A 20,842-nucleotide genomic window follows, 5' to 3' on the forward strand; every position below is an offset into this window, starting at 1 on the left:
TTCTCCCCAAGAAATATTGTTTTTTCTTCTTCATTAATTGTAATTTTCTAGCTGGGAGGAGCATGCATGCCATGGCACACAGGTGGAAGCCGGAAGACAACTTGTAGGTATCCGTTTTAATTTTTTGTTGTTGTTGTTGGTTTTGTTTTTGTTTTTGTTTTTGTTTTTCTTACTTCTCTCGTATAGATCCTGGTGACTGAACTCAAGTTGTCAGTCTTGGTGGCACACTCCTTTTACTCACTAATCCATCTTGCTGGCCCCTCTGGTCTATTACTAATTAATTTGGGGGGTTAGCATACGGTTCTTCATACATATGTGTTGTTATACATCGTCCTCTCTCCTTCTCTGCTTTCCCTGGAGTCTGGTGCCCAGTTCTGGCTGGTCCTCCCCCTTCCCCTCCCCCCAGTTAGTCTCCACTTCTGGAACTTTCTGTCCTCATGAACGCTCATCTCACATTGGAGTAAAAACCCTGTGAGCTTCTGAAGCTCCCAGAGCTATGGGACTTGGGAAACCATTTTTACCCAAGTTCCAGGTGCCCTATCAGTAAAAACAAAATAGCATAAAGTAAAACTAAAGGCCTGTGGCCAGAACCGTCTCTCTAACCATTCCTTTTTTCTGAAATTTGTGATTCTAAAAATTTTCCCATGTAGTACATGAAAAAAAAAAAGTACAAAAACTAAAAGATTTGCTTACACACACACACACCAGAATGGAAATTTGTGGTCAGGTACCATCATGAAAGTTTATAAAAGTTACCTATCTGCTATTTTATCTAATATTAAAAAAAAAAAAGCATTTACAAAAATGAAATTATACCCAGCCAAGTAAAGATTTCTAAAAGACAAATAAATGCTGTGTACTGAATGCTATTCTTTCTCAGGCTCTTTTGAAATGTTAATGCTTCTGTAAGAGAGTGTTATTCCATAAGTCCAACCAATATAAGGACTGCTTATTTAGTGTCCCAGCCCAAGAACAATTAGAATTCTGACCTTAGAAAGCAGTGCCAGAATAATAAACAAATGTAAACTTGGGGGGGGGGAGAGAGAGAATATAAACACGTCAAGAGATCCATAAATGGAGGAACTATATAGTCTATGAGACATTTACAAAAGCCTTGTTGATTTATAAGTCAGCCGGTCCTGGTCCTGCCTGCCAGCAGTGCGCTCAGCATCCTGACTGTGGTCATGGTGGATTGCCTGGTGTTAACACAAATGGCATCTGGTTCCCTCCCTGCTGGCTCCCGTCTAAGAAAGGAAGCTGCATCTGTGTTAAGGAGGGAAGCAAATTAATTCTTTGAGTTAAAAGGCACACACACAAGGCTTTTCATCAATCAGACTTCTCATTCTGAGAGAAAAATGTTTTTCTGAAATTTTATTTTGTATGAGTGTCTTGCCAGAATTTAAAAAACAGAAGGAGGGGGGGGGAATGTCCTTATATGACAGCCAAGTGAAATGAACACTTGTCTGCAGTGCAGGCCGCTGCTCCCTAGTCACTCAGCGGTAACAGTCCGGGAGAGAAAAAGAGTATCCTGCCTACCTTTGTACAAAGTGATGACCCAACATGTGCCATTGCTCCTGGTGATTCTACTTCTTAGTGACTACCTTCAATATGCCTGAAGCCAAGAGGCTTAACCACACCTGGACATTATTCAGTGGTCAACAAACTATAGCCCAGGGGCCAAACCTAGCTTGCAATCTGTATTATAATAAAGGTTGTCAGAACAACCAGACCCATTAACTTACATATTACCTTTAGCCACTTTCACTATTCAGTGAGAGCTAAGTAGGCACAACTAGTCATGTGACACAAAAGCTGGGTGCTTTTGTGTTTGGTTGGTTGGTGGTTGGTTGTGTGGGTGGGTGGGTGGGTGGGTTTTTTGAGGCAGGGTTCAGTGTGTAGCCCTGGCTATCTTGGAAATCACTCTGTAGACCAGGCTGGCCTCAAACTCAGAGATCTGCCTGCCTGAGTGCTGGGATTAAAGGCATGCACCCCCACTGATAGGGTCTCATGAGAGCCAAGGCTGGTCTCAAACTCACTATTATATCTTGCCTCTGGCTCCTGAGTACTGGGAATACAGATGCACATGACCTCTCTCAGCCAAAGCTGTGCTTTTAAATATTTACTGTCTAGAGCTGAGCAAGGTGGTTCATTCCTATATCCCCAGCACTCAGGAGAGTTAACATGTTAATTCAGTTGACTTCTTTGAAGGGTTAGCTTTCAAGCTAATCCTAGGAACATCTCCACAATGGACAAATGCACTAGTAGAATTCTCCAGTAGTGATGCCTACTCGTTCACCCAAACGTGGGCAGCATATTAAAATTCCTTGGACAGGCCTATTTGTCGTCATTTGAAAGACAATAAATTTGAAACAGACAGAAGAGAATGTTATCCTAAAAGGACAGGTGATGTGGTTGCCTACAATGTTCACTGCCTATCTCCCTACAAGACATGACTACCACAGACCTCTCTCACAGACACAGAGAACATGACACATGGCTCTGTGCAGATGCATAGCTCAACTTGTCATGTTAAAGAAGCCACTTTTCATGTTTTCAAGACAAATTTGCAAGCCCCAAACATCACACAAGCATAATGAATGACCTTATGTCTTAGTCAGTGTCACTGTCCTATTGCTATGAAGAGACACTGTGACCAAGGCAAGGTTTACAAAAGAAAGTGTTTAAATCGCGGGCTGGCTTACAATTTCAGAGATTAGTCCATTACCCTCATGGTAGGGAGTGTATCGGCAGGCACGTGCACATGCTAGAGAAGTAGTTGAAAGCCACATCTTCATCTGCAAGCAAAAAGAGAGAAACTTGGTCTGGAACTGGCTTTTGAAACCTCAAAACCCATTCTCAGCAACACACTTCCTCCAACAAGACCACACCTCCTAATCCTTGTCATCCTTTCAATGAGTTCCACCCTCTGTTGACTAAGCATTCAAATATCATAGTCTACTGGGACTATTCTTATTTAAACCACCCCAGCCAGTGAAAGAAAATAAATAGATTGGGAAAACTTCACCACTGTTACCCTAAAATATGCACATATCTTGGGGATGGTGAGATGGTCTAGTGTTTAAGAACACTGGCTATTCTTCCAGCTATCCCAGTGTCTGTTCCAGGCACCCGCATGGTGGCTCACAATTGTCTGAGACTAGATGAAATGATGCCCTCTTCTGGCCTTCAAGGGCACTGCACACGGGTGGAGCACATACTTACATAAAGGCAAAACACTCATACAAATAAAATAAAGCAAAAAATATTTAAATAAACACAACACCTGCCTTCCTCTTGATGGCCAACTTTGTGCATATGCAAAGCCAGACTTTTCAATTCACTCCAACTTAAGTTTCAGCAATCAATAATGCCAGGGTCCCATATGCCATGTAGATTTAATGAGTCAATTTGCTAATTAAACAATACATTCATTTATAGCAATTAAGTTAAGCCCAGATACTACTACTTCTGCTCCAATCAGCAAAAGACTAAGCTGTGATAAGCTTTTGGCCTGTACATTTAATGATGTTGGAAAGTGAGCTGGCTCCTGACAGCATATCAGAGTCATGGAAGTATTCTAACTTTGACCTTAAGTTTGTAGAAACTAAAATGCTCTTAAAATAGTGCAATTCAGCACCATTCACCAAGAGCAATGGACTCAGACTCTAAACAGTAAATACTGTGAGCTCCAAAAGAATGGTACCAACCAAGCCACTGAGCTCCCAGCAGGTTTTCTATTTCCAGTGGCAAGCCCCTGTGCAGCTACACACTGTGTTTCATCCATCCATCCACCAGCAATCAAGCTGCTGTGACAGGATTGATTTAATGCTTGGAAGAATTTTGAATTTGATGAATATACGACGGCTGCTTATTTAGGCCCGTTTTATTAAAAAAAAAAAAAAAACCGTAGGTAACGTTTGAAAAGCTCTAGATGGAAATTCTATTTCTTTCCCTATTTCATTCTATTTCTTCCCCTATTTCATTCATCAGGGCACATTCGAAGTAACTTGTGCTGAGTAGAAAAGAAAGGGCTCTGGGAAGCCACTCGGCACGGAAGGTGCGTGGGGTGATGCTAAAAGGGCCTGAACCAAGAGTTTAGATTAAAGTGTCTTTGCAAGCCTGTGTCATCCCTGTATCAGCACCAAAGCCATTATCCAATGCTTAGTTCTCCTTGACTCCCCTCCAGTCATGAGAGGTCTCCAGCCTTGATATGTTGACCCTCCATACCTGTTGTTTTGGATAATCCTGTGTGCTACAGGGACATTTATAAGGCACCTCATGTTATACAAGGTCTCTTGTTCACCCCTACCCATTCTTTTTCCTACACATGCACGCGCGCACACACACACACACATACACATTTTCCTTGAGGTTTTCCCCAGCCACTATCAGCCAGGGTGTGGTTTTTCTTGCACTTCTTTATCATAGTCAATAAACATTCCTCAACAGCTTTCCTTCTGTGAGCTGGTAAGGGTTAAAAGAACTCTTAGATCTAATAGCAGAAAGTAAAGATTGTGCTGGTGAAACCCTCCATTCGGAGCACTGAGCTGGAGTTGGTGGCTGACATCCTGACAGTTTAGGGAGCCATTGCTGCTCAGCTGAGCCAGTAGACAGTCATTCCTCTGCCCTTCACCAGGAAAGTGTGCAGCATGACACTAACGATAGAGAGCACATGCACAGCACACACCACAGTGGCTCATGCATGCTTGCTTATAAATTCACACCCATCAGAGATTTTTGTTCAGTTCTACACATTTCAGGAAGGTACTTCAGACACAAATAAAAGTATGCCACATCAGAGTAATATAAAAGACAACATAGTTGCCTTTCAGGAAAATGCTTTAGATGGCAGAGAAGGATCCTTTAACCATCCAGCTTACTTTGGAAACTTTCATTCCAAACTCAAGGGCAATTTTGGAAGTCAGTTTTTATTTTAATTATACTTAAAACCTTGCTCTGCTTGAGCTATTCACCTGGAAACTTCTAAAAACTGGCCCCCCAACCATGTTTCTGGATGTGGTAAGGGAGGCATGAGCAATGTTGCTCATGATTCAGGGTCAAAAAGACAGGGAGTGCAGGTGGCAGGGGAGATAGCAGCTTCATGGGCAAGTCAGACCCCAACATTGCAGTACAGGCAGACAGAGAGAAGGGTCACAAGCAAAGGTCTCAGACCTCATGGTGTGGGCACAGAAACTGGGTTGAGCATTCCCTATCAGCTTTGGGAGTGAGTAATTACAGAAGCAACGCAAATGGATTACTTTTTTTTTCTTTTTTAATTAAGTAAAATCACTTATTAAAATGAACTCACACATAAAAAACATCAGACAGCTAGATGAAGGCAGGCACTCAGGCCCAAATTCTATAAATTTTAAGAGAACTTTTATACAGCTAGAATGGACTACTTTCAATGGAAGTTTGGAGTGACAGGAAGCTGGAACAATGATGTGTCCTGGCCACTGTGGGACTTAAACACATGACCAACCAGGGCAGTGGTTCTCAGCCTTTCTAATGCTGCAGGCTTTTAATACAGTTCCTCATGTTGTGGAGACCCCAGACATAGAATTATTGTAGTTGCTACTTCATAACTGTAATTTTGCTACTGTTATGGATCATACCGTAAATATCTGTGTTTTCCGATGGTCTTATGCAACCCCTGTGAAAAGGTCATTTGACTCCAAAGGGGGTCACCACCCACAGGTTGAGAACCACTGGACCTTGGAGAAGCTTTTTCCAGCCACCCTCTCTCAGGGATTCTAACCCAGAAAAGCTGTAAGCTACAGTTGATCTGTGTGGGGGTTGGGGAGGTATGTTAGCTGAGTCGAACTCATCTTTCCCACAGCCTTAAGTGCTGTCCTGAAGGTTCCAGCACTCACCATTTTGCTAAAAATACAGATACACCCTCGACATCTGGGTTCCTACTGTTTCTATTTATTATGAAGTCATTAACAGGGAAAACATTCCTAGAAGGAGGAATGTGAAAATATGTACACCATTATACAAACAAGCTTCATGTCAATAACGGCCACCAACACTCGTGGAGGCCCACACCTACCAGCTCTGTTCTAGGAGAGGGAACCATGTCATTCCACCCCTACCAAGGCCATGCCTGCAGCATCTCCCCCATTTTCGTTTTTAATTTGATTGTGCAAACATTGACCATGAGAGCTTGACTTGCTTGATACAGATGGGACGAGAAATAAAACCAGAAAGAATAATCCAACTTCAATTCCTCCGTTTATCAGCAAGGTCGTCCAGGAAGATGAAGAAGTGAACTCATGCACCGCAGAGGCAAAGGCTGCAGACACTTCCTCAAGAGAAGTGGATCCCACTCTGGAGTCATTAATATCCATGACCTCATGATGTAGGGAATCCATATCCAGAGCCAGATTAGAATTGTTCCAAAGTCCCTGTAAATGAGACTGAATTTTAAACCAGTCATGTTCAGAGGAGTTATATTCCAAGGGGCTATGCGGATCCAATGGAACAGTGAATGGCATTGCATTGAGAGCCTGCTCTTAATATTTTGAATTTGTTTTCCCATAAATAGAGCAGCTGCCTATTAAGCATTAAGCCTGTCCCGCAGTCCCCTGTCAGTATTCTCCTGGATCACGGAGGTTATGGACACATTTTGGGGTAACTAATCAACATGATGTGCTGTGTGGATCTCTTTAACCAAAGATGTGGTGGATAAGGCAAAACTAGATATCACAGCTATTAAGTAAGCCAGCAGTCCCCAATATCAAGACTTGAACAAATCTTTTAAATCTTTTAGTTTTGGTTTAGGCTTTTTTTCCCACCCCCTCCCTCCTTCCCTCCCTCTCCCTCACTCTGATTTTCTTTGATGGCCAAATACAACAAAGGGAGGAGCCCAGATGAAAGCACTTGAGATCTCCAGAGCCACAGCAGATGACTGTGGTCAGGGAGGCTGTAGGACACACTAGGACTACGCAGCACCGCAGAGCTCAGGAGCTATTCAGAGAGAGCTCATAGGGTGCAGAAGCCCAAAGTCACGCTTTGGACCACCCATAGGAACCTGAGTATCTAACTTGCTTCTAATTCAGGGTAGTGGGCAGGAGACTCTTCTCCTAATAGTTTAGTCTTTCCTTAGTGTGACCCAAGTACCAGCTCATCTGAACGCTGAAGCAGGAGTCATCTCTGCATTTGTACAAACCTCAGAAGCGTGATTCCACTCATGCTTGCATTGGTTCTCTGGTCATCTTTTAGCAAGGTCAGCGTTTCAGTGCCTTAAGATCTACTCAGAAACGTCAACAAATATGACAGCCCAGGAAACTGGTACCAGCTTCCCCAATATATCAGTATACCACATGAATCATAAAAATGTTTAGTTAAAGGAAAACCTGCGACCATTAGAAGATAGTTTATTCAAAGTTTCCAGGAGCCTTCACCAACACGGACCACACCTCCCTCATACCAGACCAAAGCCCCTTTGTGGGTTGGGGGGAGGGGGCACAGACCCCAGCAGGTGTCACCAACATGGATTGTGTCTCCACTTTGCTACTATTTCCCTGTCACCCTCCAGTGCTGGAAAACATACAATCACTGCTGGACAAGGCCAAGTGTCATTTCCCTGGTCACTAAGCAGTGCCTGCCTCCTTCCTCACTGCTCCCCCAGGTTGTTATATCTGTTTGCTTGCTGGCTTAATTAGACTCATTTAGTCTCTAGGCTGTGGCAGAAGGTCAGTCCACAGTATGGAATTTAAATCATTGCAATCCAGCTTGATCAGCAGGGCCCCAGCATGAGGTCCAACATCCACTCTGTCCTGCCTCCAGGTAAATTCCTCTCCCCCTAAGTACTCTCTACAGGGTTGTAACAAGCCTCTCTTCTTCTTCTTCTTCTTCTTCTTCTTTTTCCTGTTTGCTACTTTAGACTTCTTGTGGGCCATTACTTTAACCTTTCCCTTCACTCTTCCTACCCACTGGGGTGCCTTAGTAAACACAAGTTTTATGTATGTTTTGCAAAGGTGAGATGGTGTTTAGGGAGTCCGCACTGGGGCTGGTATTCATGTATCTAGCCATTTTGCTCACAGTCGTATCCAGATGCTACACAGCTTGATGGGTTCATAATTAGCTTGACCCAGAGAATCTGGTACCTTCCATAAGTGGTTTCTGGAAGCGCCATACAAATCATCGCCATTATAATAGAAGCCTATGTTTATGGAGGCTAACTAGGTCCTGAGCATTAAACAGTGTGCCTTCCATATTTACCCTGTAATCCCCACAGCAGTCAATGCATTATGTATTATTAACTCTGCTTTAGAAATTAGCCTAGAGAAGTTAGGTAATGTCCCCAAGATGAAAACCTAGGAAGCTGCAGAGACAGGATTGGACTTAACACGGCTAGAGAAAGCTAATCTCAGTGCCCAGTGTGTACCCCCACCTAATTATAGGGGGTTAATCACAGCCTCGACAGCCCCCGCACAAAGGGAGACTAATCTTCTTTTACAGAAGTTCAAAATTGTGCTCATTTAAAACAGTGCAAAGCTTGCCACTCACAGCTCCATGAACGTGAAAATAATACATCTCAGCAAATAAACGTGATGGTCTGTGTTTTCACCTCACCATATCTGTGTATTCGGTGATGCACATTTTACAGACACAGTTTTCTAAAACTACTGCATAATTTACATTTTATCTTCTTAGCACTAGTGGAAATACTTAAAGTATAGCACAATTAATCTTCTCACAACTTTATTAATATATTTAACTCTGATGAGAGCTAGGAATATAGTCCAGTGGTAAAGTGTTCACCTAGCATGCAGGAGGGCCTAGATTCAATATCTAGTACTACCAAAATATTATTAATAATAATAATACAATAATCAAAATCATTATTGCAGTCATTTGTGTGTAAGGGTGGCAAATGTTTCTTCCTTAAGTGCCATTTCTTATTTCTGTGAGTAAGCATGGTCCACAAGGCTTGTCACTGCCATCTTTGGCATCCACTGTCACATGTTCACTTAGGAAAGGAGTAAGCCTTTCCTGAACTATCATTGTGTTGATGACTAAGACGTCTATCTATAATTTCAGACAGATAAAAGAAGTCAAATCAAATGCATCCAGTAATAAGTTTTGTGGGACACAAGAAGGGAACTTTGTAAGGAAATTAAGACCTAGGCAAGGAACATTGAGGATTGTCCTACTTGGGTTTGATGAAGAGGTGAAAAGTATGACGGGACAAAGGGGGTGGTCTAGCAGTGACCAGCAGAGAACTCAAAGATTCTTCTCTGCATCTCCAACAGCTTAATGGAAACAAATGGGGTTTTTTTCCCCCTTCTGGGTACAGAAAGGGTAGTTTTATGAGTGGCTTTGGAAAAAGCAACAAAGGGAAATTGGGAGTCTCAATCCTGCTTCTGCTGGCTCCTCAAATGTCACACACGTGTAGAGGTAGCATGTCTGAGTGCTAACACCTTCAGGAGATGGCGCCCAGTAGATGACCAGTGATGTCAGCAAGAATGTCATTGTGGATCCACGGTTCCCCTCCAGAAAGCCAGGCAATGAACAGGGCTCCCTTCCCCAGGTGCTGACAGGCTGAACCCAAAGCTCAATGAAGTGTCCCCCACAAAGAAAGCAAGCGATATAAATGAGTGAGTGGCCAGTAATGAAGCAGTTAGGGGACCCACGCACACTGCAGAGCTCTCACCCTAACAGAAAGAGACAGCCCGACCCCATTCCAGACCACTCTCACCACACAGAATTGTAGTCAGTATTGCCAGCTCCTCTGATTTCTAATGAAGAACTCAGAACCCCCAAGTTTTATAAGGTATCTGTGCTTTTACGTGTAATAAACAATCTCGGTGCTTTTTAAAATTCTGTGAATCAAGTGTGCCGTGGTGCCCTTGACTGTGGACCTGCAGAGCAGCCTTCAAGCAGTCAGTGTGCAAGCCACGTTCCCCTTCCCAGCAGATATCAGCTGCAGTTCTCTGATTTGAGGTCATCCCCTGATACTGTGCTCTCTCCCTCCCACCTCTGCCCTGCCCCAGTCTTTTCCTTGGTCTTCTGCTCAGTGGTGATGGGTCTCATCCTCTTAATTTCTTCAGCCCAGACCCCGTTCAGCCTCTAATACCATCCTTCCTTTCCTCAAAATTCCATTATGACGATTACATAAAAGACAAATGACAAACCCCAACTCCTAAGTCAAACAGGGCAACTAGTGAAAAAAATCAAAATAAATAAAACTTTTAAACCTTGCATTAAAAGGCACCAACACGCCTCCTTTGTCCTCTATGGGCACTTTTTAAGTATTACTATTCCAAAGGCTCACACATATAGGCTGCCTTTTCTCTTAGAGGTCTTGAAGTGAAAAGACCAACTGGCTTTTCTCTGCTCAGCCACCCTGCTTTGCTCAGCCCCCAAACTCTCCCCACAGATAAGAAACCAAGTCAGACACCTCAGACCCAAACTGGCTGACTGAAGCTGTTCTCTGTGAACAGCATAAGGGATGCTGCCACCCCTGCTTAAGGGATGATGGCTGATTGAAGCTTTCTGGTGGCTACTCATCCAGCTCCTAAGTCATCCACTCTCCATCCCACAATTCCTGGGTTTTCATGAAACAGAGACATAGAAGAGAAGGGAGAGGAGGAAGAGGAGCAGGAGGAAGAAGAACAAGGGAACACGAAGAACAAGAAGAGGAGGACAAAGAAAAACAAGTTTTCTACTGTAGATGGTTACAAATACAGTGAAGTATAAGCTGAAAACATCCCGTGCTTGTTCAAGCTGGCTGAAACCTGAATCTCTAAGTCTTGCTCTCCATCAAGGAATGTGCCCCAAGAAAAGCCACAGGCCCTTTCAGTCCATATTACAGATTATGTACTGATATCTCCAGCATCAGGAAGGAGAAAGAGAAACCACAGGCTCCAAGTTGAGTGGAGACCCCTCAGGAAAGAGGAGATGGCCTGGATAGGAGAGGCAGGAACGGACTACCTCAGCCCAGTGCTTCCCTGCCCTGTGTGCCCTCTCCAGCCCTGGAGACCCACGGGCATCTGCAGCCAGAGGGAGAAGGGTCATGGCACTCACTGGCCAACACTTCCGGCAGTCCTTCAGACAGATAGCACCCCTGTCCCACCTTCCCCACCCACCCAGTGCTCTGAAAATCACCCTGACAGCTCTGCAGACAGATAAACTCTTTAGACTATCACTTGGGTAATTCCTGGACCAAAGGAAGACACCAAGGCAGGTTTTTTGGTTTGGTTGTTTTTTGGTTGTTTTGTTTGTTTGTTTGTTTGTTGTGTGTGTGTGTGTGTGTGTGTGTGTGTGTGTGTGTGTGTGTGTGTGTGTAGGAATTTCACATTCCTGGCCCTGCAGAGACACAGCCCAGAGGGCAAACTCCTATGCTGAGTTCAGTTCCATGGGTGAAATGTTTAGAAAAGTCCTAACAGCTCAGTGCAGCAATTTCTATGCAAATCTGTGCCTGTGGGGGAAATGCAATTGGCCGGACCATCCTGCGCTAAGGACTCACTGTTGCTACTCCAGTGGGGTGTGAAGAGGGACTGGAAGAGACTTCTATTTGTTCAGCTTTGTGTCTGTCTCCACACTGATGCTCAAAATCAAGGACTGCCTGGGAATGAGTAGTTGTGAACTCTTTCTGGTGGGACTACAGAACAAAGACTGTTCAGGGGAAAAACAAAAGCTAACTCATTCATGATTCATGAAACGTAAAGGCTGGTTACCCGATATAGGCTACAAAGAAATAATAATTAATAATTATCTACTTGAACTTGAATTCTGGGTAGTCACCTGGCTACCACCCACATGGCCTGTAGCTACCAGGGGAGAACTGGATATAGTGCATGGTGAGGGAATTCAGAATCAAGAGATTATTCTAGACTACTCTTCTATGAACGAGGGCACATGGAAATAAAAACAGTGGAATTCTGTCATCTCAGGAGTCTTCATACTAGGGCAGGTCCAAATGCTCTTGTACCTGAAGTCTCCAAGATATATCTGGCCCGGAAGAGCCTGGGGAACTCAGTTGCTAAATATCGAAGTACAGCATCCTTCTTTCCTAAGACCAATTTGTGTCTGGAGGTGCTTCCATTTGTCTGTCTCCTACCTTGAGAGAGAAAAAGTAAATTTAGTCCAGTTTTACTCGTTTGGTTTTTTTTATATATTAAAAATAAACCCTCTGAGTCTCTGCAAAAGTAAAAAAAGAAAAGAAAGAAGGAAATTTCAGGAAGACTAACAATATGAAAACCTTCATGATCTCTCTCCTCAGACCCCCCCCCCTTCTTTCTCTTTTACACACACACACACACACACACACACACACCTTCCTTTCCCCAGGTCTTAGAAGTAGAAGTCAGAAGCAAGAAACCTCCAAAACACTGCATATTAATACGTCCATTTAAATTTAAAACTGAGATAAGACTTTTTTTTCTGACAGAAATAATCCAAATTGGCAGGATGACTTGACAACAGGCCTAGCCATGCCAATTAATTTATGTGATGGACAAGTTCTATAAATTTAATGAGCTCACTCTGGAGTCCCAAAGTTTAGACTTGATATTAGGTAGATAGTGTGATATGCACTTTGCAATAATTTAAATTTATGATAAATGTTTTAGATGTTGGTTCTTAAAGGGTTTCAAATTCTTTTCTGAAATACACAAACAACAAATGTGAAGTCACTAATCTAGTCGGTTCTTTCTAGAACAGCTAGGCATCATGGTGATCGCCCATGATCCCACAGAGACAAGTAAGATTCGGAATTCGAGATCATACTAGGCTACCCAACAAGTTCAAGGTCAGCCTAGCCTATGTGAAAACCTGTTTCCAATCAATCAGTTGATCAATCAGTTGATCAATAAATCAATAACTTTTGAGGATATACCACATGTCTTAGTCCTCCCTCTATCTAGCCTTTTCTGCCAGCTCTCCCAAGGCTGCTCTGTTGCCTTCTTCTCCAGTCACAGTATCTGAGGGAATCCATGGTTCCTAGCATTCCGTGTATTGTTTAAAGTTCACCCCAAACAAAACACACTTGAAGAACCTAGAAGAGAAGCAGGACATGCTATGAGTGACAACTGTAAAGTCTACAAAGCACCACACACTTTGACCGTCTTAAAGCTAAGGGGAAGAGGACATAGCACCAGTTCTTCCGATGAATTAATTCAGTATTTCCTTCCCACACATAAGACAGGGGTATATTATTCAGGGTTGTCAGAATGACAGCCTTTCTTTGGAACCCTCACTTTTGTTTATCTTTTTAATTTTTTTACATTAAAACTTTTATGTATGTGTCATCCTGATTGGATTTAAGGCCCAACCAATTGACAAGATAGAACCACTGCCTGACTCTGCTCCAGTGGCCAAGAGCTTGAGACTAAATAGGCCTTGTGCCTACAGGAAAACCAAATACTATTGCTCCGATACAACAGTAAAGTAACTCTTAATAATGTTTGCCTATACCCATTGATAGTGTCTCACTCAGCCACCATCAGAGAAGCTTCTTCCTGCAATAGACTGGAACTAGCACAGAGACCTACAACTGGACAATATTCCGAGGGTGAGAGCCCTTGAGACACTCAGTTCCTAAATGGGATGTCTGCATCAAACTTTTCCCCTTAAGGTCTCAGGGAGAGTCAATGAGGATGGAAGACACCAAAGAAACAGTGTCCACCAGACACAACTAACACACATTAGAACTTGCAGAGACTGTGGCAGCATACACAGAGCCTGCTGAGGTGTAAGCCAGATGCAGTCCCAACACTGAGAAGGGAAAGTCGCCAGGGGCTCCATCCCTAACCAGACAGCTATCTGCAGTTAGTACTCATGTGCCAAGGAAAACTTAGTTTTCTCCAGTGGCGTCTCACTGAGGATATTAACCACACTTAAAGGTAGGCGCCGTGCCCAACAGTAGGTGACCAACACAAAATGAACTCAGTGGTATTTTTGCTGACTGTCTAATAATTCTTTGTTTGGGAAATCTTTGTCTTACTGGTCTTTTGTTTATATATGTTTATATTATGCTTTTCCATTTTCTGTTTTTTATAGGGTTTTGTACATGTGTCTATGTATGTTTCTTTTGATTTCTCTTTGTTGTTTTTCTGTTTTTAATCAACCCGTTTTGTCCTCATTTTTTGTTTGCTTGGTTTTTTTTTTCTAAAGAAAGAAAGAAAGAAGGCCATGAAGTTGAGTGGTTGGGGAAGGTTTAGGAGGAGTTGGGGAAGAGAAAACCATGATCAGAATATATTGTGTGAAAAATTTTTTTAAAAAAATTCAAAAACACAATTTTTTCAAAAGAATTTTTATTTGTGTTTGTGTGCGTCTTTATAACGTGCATGTTTTTGAGCCTGGCGGAAAATGCTTTAGCCCACTGAGCCATCTTGCTATCCTGACTTTTTAACTTTCTTTTTTAAGACATTCTATTAATATAACTCTCCTTTTTTTTTTTAATGTGATTTCTGGGGATCAAACCCAGGTCCTCTTGCTTGCAAAGCAAGCACATTATCAATTAATGGGAAGCTCTCTCCCCCAACCCTTCTCAGTAAGATCTTTTTCCCTGGGAGAAGAAGCCATTTTGCTCCCCACAGTACACTTAAGACTAAGTTGCCCTAGACAGTAATGCTGACTTGGATCAGAGAGGTCTGGATTTCTAATCCTAGCTTCACCATTTACTGTTGTGTTCTCATCAGTGAGGCAGAGACATGCGTGTGTCTCATGGAGCTCTTGAACAGATTAAAGGGGTGGTAACTACTGCTGGAGCAGCACTATTGGGCTAAATGACTATTATAATATTCATGAAGATGCAAATAAACCCATATAGATATATAAGCTGGATTTAAGAAAAATTATAGACACACATGTGGGTATGTAATATACACATGTCAAACTGAAATATTTATGTTTTCCATTTTCACCAGGCATGGTCTTTGTACTTCACCAACATCTACACAGTGCGTACGGAGGGAAAGGGGTGCATGGAGCAGCGGGGGTCGAGCCCAAATCCTTGTACTTGTAAGCATTCCTCTGCCACTAAACTATACCTCCTGCCCACTTTCTCAGTCTTCTATACTAGCATTTTAGCTAGTATTTACCACAAAGCTCTCCGGGTCTTAGAAAAACATTTAAACAAAGTGGGTTAGGTTCAGCTGACCACAACACAGCATGATGAGATGTCCTCAGAACACCACAAAGAAGCACTTTAGTGTTTAGGGTGTTTGGATGGACTCCAAAGACTGAAAGACGATCTGCCTATCACCAGCTCAGCTTCAGATATACAGTTCTTGGCTCCAGCCTGCAGCCCACTCAATGTGATCAGCATCGGGGCAGGAGAATAAATCAAGATCCTGAACCAAGTTATTCCCAACACAAAAGATTGGACAAGACAATCTTGGGTTAGTGGATGCCCAAGCCAGTATTTCATTCTGGACCAGCTGATAGGAAGGTTAATGTTGCTGAATCCCTTCATGAACCCTCTTTGGAGAAAGCAACACTCCCATTCAACGTGGTTAGTATTGCAACACCCTCTTCATAGTTAAAAATCTGTCAGCATCCCTTCACCTGGGCTACTCAGCTTTTAATAGTCTTGGCATGGAGTCATGTGCAGCTTGCTTCACTTACATAGCTCAAGCCCTGTGAACACAAGACTCTTCCCAACAGGGAGTCTGTAGTCACCTGCAGCTGCTGTTACAGAGGAAGCAGTATGGAGGGCAGAGTTAAGGGGGTTTCCCAAGTTCAGGGTTTCTGTTTTCCAAAAGACAACAAAAGGTTGAGGGAAACATTGAAATTCCTCAATCAGATGTAAGCACAGTGTGCTAATTTTCTATGACTGCCATAACCAAGTACCACAAGTTGTAAAAATAGATTTAGTGTATCAGTTAGGAGATTAAAATTTCAAAGTGCAATTCATTGACTGGGCTGCTTGCTTCTGAGAGCTTCGAGAGAGTACCTGTCCAAGCCTCACCTGGTTTCTGGTGACACTAGATGGTCTGTAGATTGTGGCCCTGTAACTCCAGCCTCTGTCTCCATCCTCTCACGTAGGCTGAGCTTCCCCTGTGGGTTTCACATCATCTTCCTTCCACGCTCATCTATCTGCCCAATTTTTCTTTTTCATCCTTCTATTTGAGTCAGGGTCTTAATATATAATCCTATCTGGCTGGAACTCACTATGTAGACCAAGCTAGCTTTGAACTTGTGTTGATCTTCATGCCTCTGTCTCGAGTAGGTGCTAGGATTATAGGTAGGAATCACCATGCCCACTCAAATATCACGTAACCTTTTGAGTAATATTGGAGTAGATCTATTCTAATTATCTCTTTCTCTTCAACTGCTCCTGTAAACAGTGCCCTGGTCTGAGATAATGAGGTTTAAGATTAAGATGTCAGCATTTTTTAACACCCAGATGGAAAAAAATTTAATCCATAGCATACAATATGCAAAACTTCCAAAAAAAAAAAAAAGCAAAAAAATGACCATCACATCACAGCAATGGAAACCTGGGAAAACACCAGAGCAATGCACAGGAGCCCTCCTCTAGTGTGAAGCCAACTCCTTGTTGCTCAGTGCCTATTTCTGCAAGCCATCTACCTTTAATAGAATTCATATCCAGCCAGTACAACTCAGAGCAGCTACAAGCATACAACTCTTTTCTCAGATCCGTTCTGGAAAATCTAGCTTCTAGGTTGATTCTTTTATCCATATACAAAGTTCCTCCAACAGAATTTTCTGTGTGTCATTGCTTTAGCAGGAAGGTTTAGAATAATGTAGCCAATTCTTCTGTCTCAGATTTTTCTGAGAACAATAGATATATATGATAATTACCAGTGGGTGTATTAGTCATAACTGATTTTTTTTAATCTTCTAAACAAAAACTCACCATATCTTTTGTATAGGGGGAGAAATATGTTTCCTCTCTTTACCTATGGCCTGTTAGAAGCCCCCCCCCCCCATTAATGAGGTGTTCAAATAAAGAATGTGCAGTGTTTATGATGCTCCAAGCCATAAATACTGCCTCTGGCAAGGAGTGGGCTTCTGGAAATGGACTTTCAGAGTCTCTTTACACTTAAATGAAGAACACTAGGAATCATGACTCCTCCCTTTCTTCCTTTCTTTTTACCAACGTCCCATTTTAAGCTCTTGAACCTCCCAAGGAACTAGATAGCGATTGCTTTATTAGACACAAGACATAGGAGACTACATGATAGTAACCATATTGGAAACCAATCTTGCCTTTAACATAGGATTTGGGGATTGTGCTTCACAACAAACATAATCATTTAGGAGGTAAAACAAAACCAGATAGGTACAGCTTAGCCTGGGGATGTAGCTCAGTTGGTAGAGTGCTTACCTCACCCACACAAGACCCTTGCTCACCTGGCCACCAATGTACAAACTGAACTCAGGAGTATACGCCTGAAATTTCAGCCCTTGGGAGGTAGAAGCAAGAAGATCAGAAATCCCAGGTCATCCTGGTCTACCTGGTAAACTTTAAGCCAACCTCAGTTACTCAATCCCTGTCTCAAGAGAGTGAAACCACGAGTGTAGGGATTTGCAGTGGCGTCTTCCTCCCAGGTTAAATGCTGAGTTTTGCAGATTTCAAAGTTGAAAGGGGAATCTGAAAATACATAAGGGTTCGAAACCACACAAAGAAAAACTACAGAAAAAAAATGTCTCATTCCTCAAACAAATCAGCAGCACGAAGTTGCAGAATCCAAGGAACGTGAAGCAGCTGTTTTTCCTGAGTAACTGATGTCAAAGACGATCAAGCTACCAAAAGGACACTTGCAGTCACACCAGCCCCAGGCTCGTGTGCAGCCTGTGGCTATCTGGGTCTTTCATGGGTGCTAACAAAGTAAGCAATAGTAATAACAACAGCAACAAATTAGAAAGATCTTCCCCAAACATGAACATTTGTTCCAGAGAGAAGTCACATGGCTATTTGTCTTTGTCATATGTCACATTTGTGACATCTCATAAGATTGATCTTCAAGGCTAGAATAGCTGCACTACAGGGCATCAGTCCTAAGCTATTTTCTTTCTCCTCTACCTGAACCTAAAAGTTGCTCACATCATCTACTGCAGGCCTCCCTTTTGTCCCACAAGTAGTATCTCGGGATGGGAGTACAGTTGCAACAGATCAACACGCCTACCTCCAGCTCCGCTGTATCTGACTAGGACTCCTACCAATCCATCCAGAAATGACCACAATGGAATCCTACTCAACCCACCTCCGCCAGCACAAAGTGCCGCTATGTATCTCTTCTCTGCTAAGAAAGGCTGACCACTGCTCTTCTCGCATAGCTGCCCCCAACCTCATCTGCTGTGTGTAGGAGGAACAGAACAACCCTGCATGCCAGGGTGGTGGCTACTTCTGCATAAACGTCAGCAAACAGCGAGTGGGGCGGCACATGGAGGACTCAAGCAATGGCTGTGACAATATGCAAGCCAAAAAAAAAAAAAAAAGAAAAAGAAAAAGAAAAGCAGTCCTGCATCTCTGCCCTTACAATAATAGTAAAGGCCAGATGAACGTGACATCTTTACTGGACGAAACCTTTAAATATATTTGCTGCTGCTGTTGGCCTTGTGGACTCTGAGCGGCGCTTATGTCACTGTCTTCAAAACATCTTTATGGTCAGTGAAAAGATCAAGCATTACCTTCAGTGATCATAAGATCCAAATAGCAGTTCCAGTAACATCCCTGAGTATGAGTCATGTCTCTCATCAGTTGATTTATAATAAATCTGCCCCTCATGAATCTTGATAAAAGCAGGACCTTTCAGGACTTTTTATTTCAAGTTCTGTATAGAGGCTTTCCTTTCCATACTTTTGAGATGTCAGATTATACAGATGTATCATTTTTCCTCATTGACTAGGGATATGACTCGACTCAAGATCCTTCAAAGCATATCGTAGAAATATAGTTAGTTGGCCGTAATTTCATTTCATACACACACAAATGCTCAGACCCATAAGTACATGTGCACACACAAAGAAAGAAAGAAAGAAAGAAAGAAAGAAAGAAAGAAAGAAGAAAGAAAATAGGTCCTGCTCTAAATGTTGTCTCTCCTTGTCTTTTTTTTTTTTCATTACATTGCAGAAGGTTTCATGATGATCAGCATAGCTGGTGCCCCCCCCCCACTTCCATTTCTGCAAGATCTGCTTCATTATTAATAACAGCGACGGTAAATAAACACAGTAGCGATGTCCATATGCCTCCCCAGGAGCACAGAGGTCCTGGCCCTGAGCAGGCTCACACTGAAATACACAGCCGATGCTACCCATGGTTTTCTTTAACTTCTTGGATGTCAAAGCCAGTTTTTCTTAAGTTACCATGAATTAGTAATTCATCCTTAATTACTAAGGCAGGAAAGTAGCAAAGAATAATTAATAATAATAATAATAATGGAAATCCCTTTCTGCAGAGCTGCCTCACGTTCTCAGCCTTTCAGCTCTCTCTCACACACCACACATCTAGCGATGTGACATAGGAGTCGCAGAAATGATTATATAATATATAAAATGGGCGACTGGCATTGATGAAGGACGTTTTCCTGACTGTGGAGCTATCCCGACGTCTGTGAATTATCTGGAGTCAGGTCTCGGGAGATGGAAGCCTTCAGACCCACGGACTGAACTGTTCTCTTCTACTCAGAGTACATCACCAAACTCTTCCCTTGCTAAGTCAGTCCTTGGAAGTGTGCTCTGTCTTTGAGTCATCTGGTAGATTCCTTACTGTCATAATGAGCACTGGTAATTTTTTTTTCCTCAGCATCACCTGTGCCAACCCAGAGGCAGCCATGGACAAACGGGCCAAGGGATGCAGATTAAGTTCTTCTGAAACACAGCAAGAGAAGTGGGATTCTTTTAATCCTTATTTTTTTTCACTCACTTCAACTTACTGGACATTCACAGAACTTTAATTATCCTAGACAAAGTTCCCTGAACAATTCCAAGCTTTCTTTTTTTTTTTTTTTTTTTGGAATGTATGATCCCAGAACAGTTTGAGTGATAGGAACTGAGGACTAGAGAGACATGGTATAAATGATACAGAGAAGCTGTCACCCAGGCCCCTCTCAGCTCCTGTGTCCTGCAGGTGTATCAAGTCAGCTGTCATTTGAAATGTAAGAAGTTCAAAGCTCTAGAAAGAGCACATCAGAGGGACCTTGTACCTGATGGTACACAATTCACTCTCATTTCCTAGTAAAGAGGACTATGGAGAGTATAACTTACAAGCGACTAAATATGTCCTGCCTCTATTTTCAAATCACAAATAAGAATGTCTTCTGGTCACTGATTTCCTTTGAGGACCCAATGTAATGGTATAGGAGTTTTTTCAAAATGGATTTCACTGAGTGTAGTATTTGAAGACAATGAACGTTAATCAGAGAAGAAATATTTGGCATCCTCCTGGAGAAATTTTCTTTCTGAGACCCTCTGGACTAGCAGAATTAAGTAGATATAAACAAGAGCTTGCAAGGACGCTGGCGGTCGCGGTGGGCACCACTGAGCGTATGAGCATCTTATCCAGTATGGTGGGAGAAAGGAGAAATCAGAAGAGTAAATTTTCTTTTCTGCTGTGCAAATAAATTATTTATATTCAAACATAAGCAGTACTGCTTCTGTGATAACACTTTATAAGTTGTAATTTTTTTTTTTAATTTTCTTGAGAACTTTTGTTACGTTTTTACCATGTTCACTCTCCCTCCCCAACTCTTCCAGAACCACATCCTCCTCTCTTCTCACTCAACTTTGTGTCCTTCCCTGGCTCCCCATCACCAGGCCAGTTTGTGCTGCCCAAATATTCCCAGTGTGTGGCTCTCTGTGTGGTCAACCTGTAAAATGTTGGAATTACAGCTGTGAGTGACCACGCCAGGGTCCTTCTTGT

This window comes from Arvicanthis niloticus, chromosome 2, assembly GCF_011762505.2.
Source record: "Arvicanthis niloticus isolate mArvNil1 chromosome 2, mArvNil1.pat.X, whole genome shotgun sequence".
In the NCBI taxonomy this organism is placed as follows: domain Eukaryota; kingdom Metazoa; phylum Chordata; class Mammalia; order Rodentia; family Muridae; genus Arvicanthis; species Arvicanthis niloticus.